Source organism: Aquarana catesbeiana, linkage group LG01 (genome assembly GCF_042186555.1).
Source record: "Aquarana catesbeiana isolate 2022-GZ linkage group LG01, ASM4218655v1, whole genome shotgun sequence".
Classification (NCBI taxonomy): domain Eukaryota; kingdom Metazoa; phylum Chordata; class Amphibia; order Anura; family Ranidae; genus Aquarana; species Aquarana catesbeiana.
In genome coordinates this window covers 277,056,914-277,064,001 of record NC_133324.1, presented here as the reverse complement: position 1 = coordinate 277,064,001, position 7,088 = coordinate 277,056,914, and the positions used below count along the sequence as shown (strand labels likewise).

Genomic DNA, 7,088 nt, shown 5'->3' with positions numbered 1-7,088 from the left:
TTTAAATTATACAGTTGGCCAATAATGTAAGGTTTTATCTATTGTACTCCAGACTAATCCATGAAAGTGTAAATAAAAACAAATTTCAAGGTATTGTGTCTAGTGAGATGTGTAAAAAACAAAACTGGTTTGTTCCTACATGATTTGCTTGTCTGTCCCATCCTTGTAATTTCATATTTTGTTTCAGGTATACACAAGTAGATCTTTGTACAATCGGACACACGATAAAAAGAGATGAGTGAATAATTCATGACCGCCTTGTAGCCACTGGATATTCTCCTTCTAGCTCTATTTTTATGCCATCTTGCAGTTAACCACTGGTCATACCTACCTTAATATAATTCAGCTCCTATTTACATTTATTTACCTTTTTCAACCTAATGGTAAGTGTCAGAAGAAACCTTTTTATTTTGATACCCCTCACTTCCTGTTCTGGAGACATTGGGACAAGAAATTGGGGTGTACGGAGCAAAAAAAAATCTAACCAATTTCCGCTGTAGTTAAAGTGGATCTTCACTCCAAAGGGTATGTTCTCCTCCCTCCTCCTCCCTCCCAGGTCCCAGCAGGCTGGGGACCATTCACATAGCGCAGTGTGAAGCCGCAAGTAGTCACAGCCGGCTTCTCGCACTTTTTTTTTTTTTACACCTACAGTATTTCTGGCTGCTTACTTTGTATTTTTTTTTTCTTAAACTGAGTGAAACACTGCTTTGATGTAATTTTGTTGTGGTCTCTGATCCCATCTCTTCCTAACATCTCATAGGGACAGGAAGTGAAATGAAATCTCTGGGGTTTTTTTTTCAGCAAAAAAACCTGACCATTTTTACAGTTAGAGATCTATATCAAACATACTATAACTGAGTGTCAGAACTACTTCTGTCTATATTTGTTCAAGGTTAGTTACTCGATGCATCAGCATGACAGACGGAACATTTTCAATGAGAGATCAACAATGGCAGCCTCCATATTGTTCTCATGACAGAGTCACTTTACAGGAAACTTGTCATGAGAAAAAATTCTATTTTGTAGTTTTGTTCTGGATAATTTGCTTTAATTTATTAGACCATTTGGTTGGCATGACAGCCAGATAGTTAGCATTTTTAGGAAGTGGTATGTAATGGCAACCCTTTTAATTATATTCATGTCAGAAATGGACATGCTAGGCACTCTCTACCTTCACCTCAAATTATAGTAATAGTTGCTCCTAATAAAGTGAAGAAAGTTTGTTTTTTTTAAAGGCTTGACTTTACACAGGACAATTTTTGTAAGTCGTGACGAAGATGCATCAAGTATTATTGAAGGAACACAAATCAATTCACAGCATTGAAAATGCAAAAATTATTTCTGCAGATCGACAAGAATCTGATATTTTTGTCATAACTTTTTAGCTTTGTGCAGCCGTGAGCTTGGTATTTTTAGAGCCAGCAACGCACTTTATTCAAGTAAAAGTTATCTGGGTGCCTCTATAACCACAGGATAAAAAATTTAAAGTACCCCTGTATACATCTGAATGTATTTGGGCGGCGTAGGGCATGCATGTTTATGTAAACCTAAATTGTGCTGGCTATCGTTACAACTAAAGATGAGCTCAGGCGTGTTCACAGCCGCACGTGCAGAACCCGCCAGGAAGTCGGCACAGCGCTAATCACAGCCGGTGAGACATTTCTCGATCTGTACAGGCACAGATTGGGAAACTGTCTCACTGCCTGCGATTAGCGCTGTGCAGTGCCAACTTCCTGGCGGGCTCTGCACGTGCGGCTGCTAACACACCTGAGCTCATCCTTAGTCACAACCATCAGAGTGAGAGCAACAGTCTAGGGCCATAGTTTATGGTTCACTCTAAACTGATAACTTGTAAAGGGTTTTAAAGCGCCACCTATGGAGAATTTTGGGCACCATCATTGTTTGTAATTTCACAGGCACATGCTTGACGCGTTTGGTATCTACCTATGTAGCGAATTGCTACTGGTTCCTCAGGAAATGGCCAAAGTTTGTATAGTGTATATCAAGCTTTACACTTATTGAGGAGAAAAGCTGCTGGGCAGGTTATAAAACCGTATTCAAATCACCTATTGTTTTTTTCCTGATACACTGGTACAAGAGCATGGCTGCAATTCACTTCCTTTACCTCTCTACATTGTCCTAAATTATTATTATACAGGATTTATAAAGCACCAGCAGTTTGCGCAGCGCTTTACAACATGAGGGCAGACATTACAGTTACAATACAATTCAATACAGGCGGAATCAGAGGGCCCTGCTCATTAGAGCTTACACTCCCTAGATGAGGCACTTTCTAGGGTCTATGACCAGTTTCAGTTGTTTCAAGTTAGACTAGAGGTTTCACACAGCAGAAAATGTAATGTGCGTGATGCTTTTTTATTTATTTATTTTTTTATGATTATTTCTACTTGAGCAGCAGCATTTTATTGAATGCAGCAAAGCTTGACTTATGCATTGAGAGTTGACTGGCTTTAGGGAACGCTGTACTGAATGGAACACAATGACTGCCATTGCTGTGCTCCTTAGAACACTAGTTTTGTGCTTTCTCGGGCATCAGTGTTTGAGAAATTAACCTCAAACAAGCATGAAGTTTTAAAAGTAAAGCCTTAATGTACATTGCTGTTGGTAAACCGTTCAGAGGCAGTTGGCTGCTTTTTTTTCAGCTGCCCCTAAACTCATCCAATGTTATGTGTACATGTACACAGGTTCATTTAATGTCGCTTTTAGGCAGTTGCCTTTTAGAGGCTTTTCTTTGAAGGCAAAAAAATTAGTTCAGACACCGAAGTTTCTGATGCTAAACGCGGTACCAGTGTTTATAGGCGTTTTTCATTTTTGCCTATTTTGAAGAAATTTTTTTTTTTTTTTTTTTTTTTTTTTTTTTTTTTTTTTAACGCAGCATGTAAACGTGGCAAATCAGATGGTTTAAACGTGGGTTTTTATCTGTCAAGTTAAATCGTTCAGGAGAGGTTGTAAAAACGTCCCGTGTACATTAAGCCTAAAGCCTCATACACATGATCGGACTTTAAACAAACTTTTCCGTGGATTTCTGTCCAAAGGGCGTTGGCCGTAAATTTGGTATGTATACACACGGCAGGACTTTTTATGCAACAAACACGAATTTAGTGACGTTTCAACATACTGACGACACTTCAAAAGAGGAAGTTCAATTCTCCGGCGCCACCCTTTGGTCAACTTCTGTATTGTTGTCTGATCTTTTGCATTGGTTCTGAGCATGCGTGTTTATACTTTGTACTAAAGTCCAATGGTTTTGTGGACACACGATCGGACTTGCCGACGTAGGACTTTTGTTGCCGCCAAGTTTGGAGCATACACACGGTCGGATGTTGCCTTAAAACAGGTAATTTGCATGTTTGTTGTCAAAGTCCGATCGTGTGTATGGGCCTTAAGAGTGAAGTCAGAGCCTCATTTGCATACATTTACTTTGTTGCAGGGGCCTTCATGTAGCACAGACCTAGACTCAGCCAGGCAGCTAAATTTTTCAGAGGGATAAGTCGGCAAAAGCAGCCTCCATATTACACTATTACAGGTTTTAAGGACAAGCAGTGTTCCATTGTACTGTCGATGCTAACTTTTTGTGGTAATCTGATTGCATCTTCAAAGTATTTTCATAGAAAATACATTTTAAAGCTTATTGAAAATATTTTAGTGTTTTAAACATGAGTCATAAAAATTGTAAGTCACAGCTTGATATTCTGACTATAGATTGTTATAGCCCCACACTCCTCATCTCCAGCTTGTTTAATTCCTATTTAGAAGGATTATGTGCTCATAACCTTCTCAGAGGCACTTAAATTAGAGTACAGTCATTACTTAAGGATTGACATTCCGATACCACTACAGTAAGTGGGAAGGCTGTCATTTTTAAAACACAAAGCGAGAAACCGTGCAGTAGCCAATTTAAAAATCGCAATATTGGTCTAGTGTAATTCAGTTTGACCTGTATTGCTCCGTGATCTCACCTCATTTAAAGTGGTGCTAAAGGCTGAAAGTTTTTACCTTAATCTTAATGCATTCTCTCCATTAAGGGAAAAAAATCTTCTGTGCAGCCCCCCCTCCTTATACTTAGCTGAGCCTGCTGTGCCCATTTCATGGACTCTGAGACAGCAGCAGAAGCCACTGGCTCCCTCTGCTGATAATCAGAGCGAAGAGGAAGGGGGGCGTGGGCAGGCCTAAACCACACTCGGGGCTCGTCAATGAACCCGCACTCAGTGGGGGGTGCAGAGCCAGGAATGCTGGCGGAGGGGAGGACCTGAGAAGAGGATTGACCCTGCTCTGTGCAAAACAATTGCAAAGAGCAGGTAAGTATGACATGTTTGCTATTTGAAAACCTAAAAGATTTTATTAATCGCTTTACGCACAACTCCAGGTTTCCTATGACTTTAAATAGTTTGTGCCAAGCTGGTCCAAATGAAATACTACCTTCATTAACAGATAGGCCAGGTGGGAGTGCTGTATTAATTGTATGTAGCAATAGCTACATATAGCATGTAGTGCTGTGTTCTGGCAGCAGCACAGAGATTTCCGTCCAGCTCCCCCAAACAGAATCATCTTGGGCTGAGCACTGCTCTGCATTTCACAGGAAGCTTTGTACTTTATAAGTACTTCCTATGGCTTCCTCTAAATTGGTTGAGGTGGAGATTTTGACATCATCTGCCCACCTCTCCACCTTATCCATATAAAAACTTGATCTATGACCAAAGGGGTTGTCCGACCAGATTTTTAAAGATCTAGGGGGCTTGATAAAATTATCTAATTGTTCTATTGACAAAGATGATTCTCCCATTGGTCTGTAAATCTCATTGAATAATAGGTATACAATTTTATAGTAATGATGCACCTTTTATCTAGGTTGGACAGATGGCGTTTGCGCTTCAGCCCTGGAAGGATTCACCCCCTTCCTAACCAAGCCATTTTTGCGATACGGCACTGCATCGTTTTAACTGACAATTGCGCGGTCGTGCGACATTGTACCCAAACAAAATTGATGTCCTATTTTTCCCACAAATAAAGCTTTCTTTTGGTGGTATTTGATCACCTCTGTGGTTTTTATTTTTTGCGCTATAAACAAAAGAGCAACAATTTTGAAAACATTTTTTACTTTTTGCTACAATATCCCAAAATTAAAGTTTCTTCGTCAGTTTAGGCTGATATATATATATATATTCTACATATTTTTGGTAAAAAAAAATCGCAATAAGCGCATATTGATTGGTTTGCGCAAAAGTTATAGCGTCTAGAAAATTGGGGATTTATGGCATTTTTATTTATTTATTTTTATACAATGGGGACTGCGACATTGCGTCAGACACTTTTGACACATTTTGGGACCATTGACAATTTATACAGCGATCAGTGGAATAAAAAAGCACTGATTACTGTATAAAAATGTCACTGGCATGGAAGGGGTTAACACTAGGGGGCAATCAAGGGGTTAAATGTGTTCCCTTACTGTGTGTTCTAACTGTGGGGGGATGGGACTGACTTGGGGAGGAGACTGATCGTTGTTCCTATATACTAGGAACACACGATCTGTCTGCTCCTCTGACAGGATGTGGATTTGTGTGTTTACGCACACAAATCCCCTTTCTCGCTCTGTCAGGAGCGATCGTGGCCGCAGGGCACGCGCGCCCCCTATATTCCTTAAAGCTACAGCGATTAGCGCAGGAGTGCCATTCTGCCGCTGTCAATCGGCAAGTGGTTAAAGTGTTCTCAAGCCCAGGCTATGAAAAACTCATTACATGCTATATAACAGAGATTATAACCCATAAAGGCGCTAAAGCGTTACTTTTTTGTGTAGAGTGAAACATACCTGGTTGAACCTGCCCATCCCTCCTTGCCTGCAGTGGGGATGTAGATGATTGTGTAGAACAGCAGGTATCCTCTACCTTTTTAAGCTCTTTATTTCCTCCTCTTTCCTATCTGTGCAGCCTACATGACTATTGAGTCACACGTATGGGGATATACACAGTGGTAAATGAAACTCGCCTCCTTCCCTCCTCCTGCATATACTCCTATTGCTAAACACTATGGGGCCAGGATTGCTGAATGATTACTTTTACTAAGACTCACAAAAAAAAGCTTAGTTTTATAAAAATCGGTATTAAATATATATATCACATGTAATTACTACTACATGTAAAGTTACACAAAAAAAAAGCATTAGATGCAGATCCCATCTGAACAAAGTAAAAGCTAGTGTCGATCATCTTTGACTCCACCTACACCATATTAATGCATACAAAATACACATCTAAGGTTTATTTTTTTTATTCATGTGACTAGCACAGCACCAATCAGGGCTGTGTAGACATAGACTTGCTTTGTAGAGAGCATCCATCAGCAGAGTAATAAAAGCCCTCCCAAAGATCTTTCCCTGCAGATGCTAAAGAATAGGGAAAGATCATGTGACCACACAACAGCGCTGCAGGAATAAGTTGAGAGAGGATTAAAAATAATACAGTGGCATGATATGTATGATTTATGTGAATGAATTATTCCAACTAACATATCTGTTTAGTATCACTTTAACACTGCAGTGTATGTATTCTTTTACTGCTTGCTATGTATGCAAAATGACCACACAATGAAGTCCTGTTAAGTTTGTTTTGTTATTTGACCTGTATTGACAGATAATCATTGAATGGTACACAGTAGTTATACGATGACTACGCTTACAGGACGATGGGGATTTAAAGTGGTTTAAACCTCAGACATGAAAAGTGAACAAAGCACACCCAACTATAGTGTTTACTAACCTGAATCCAAAGCACCGAGTCTGGTACATCTCTGATCTTTCCTCTGTTATCATAATGACTCACTCCTAACAGATTAAGCTTACACCTCAGCCTCCTGAGTGATGGCATGCACCTCTTCAGCACACAGCAGATGACTCATACCCTCAGCTCCATGTTTCTCTGAGCCTGTGAAGAGGGACATGTGTCACTTTCCTCCAATCAGCTTTCAGTTTACATTGGGCTGTGTGCTTTAGCTCGTGTGTGTGTGTGATGTCAGATCACCATCCCCGCTTTCTGTTGCTGCTGTGATGCTGTGTAAAATGTGTGTTCTAA

At 40.0% G+C, this 7,088-nt stretch overlaps 1 protein-coding gene across 1 annotated transcript in view; it reads left to right on the top strand.

Annotated features, from left to right (window-relative positions):
* The window catches only part of CDC45 (cell division cycle 45), a gene marked incomplete in the record, with an annotated part of 100,809 nt that extends 100,716 nt beyond the window's left edge, over positions 1 to 93 (top strand). The window contains 1 exon segment of the mRNA XM_073628954.1: positions 1 to 93. This exon segment is cut by the window's left edge and continues 107 nt beyond it.
* Between the last annotated feature and the right edge of the window lie 6,995 nt (positions 94 to 7,088).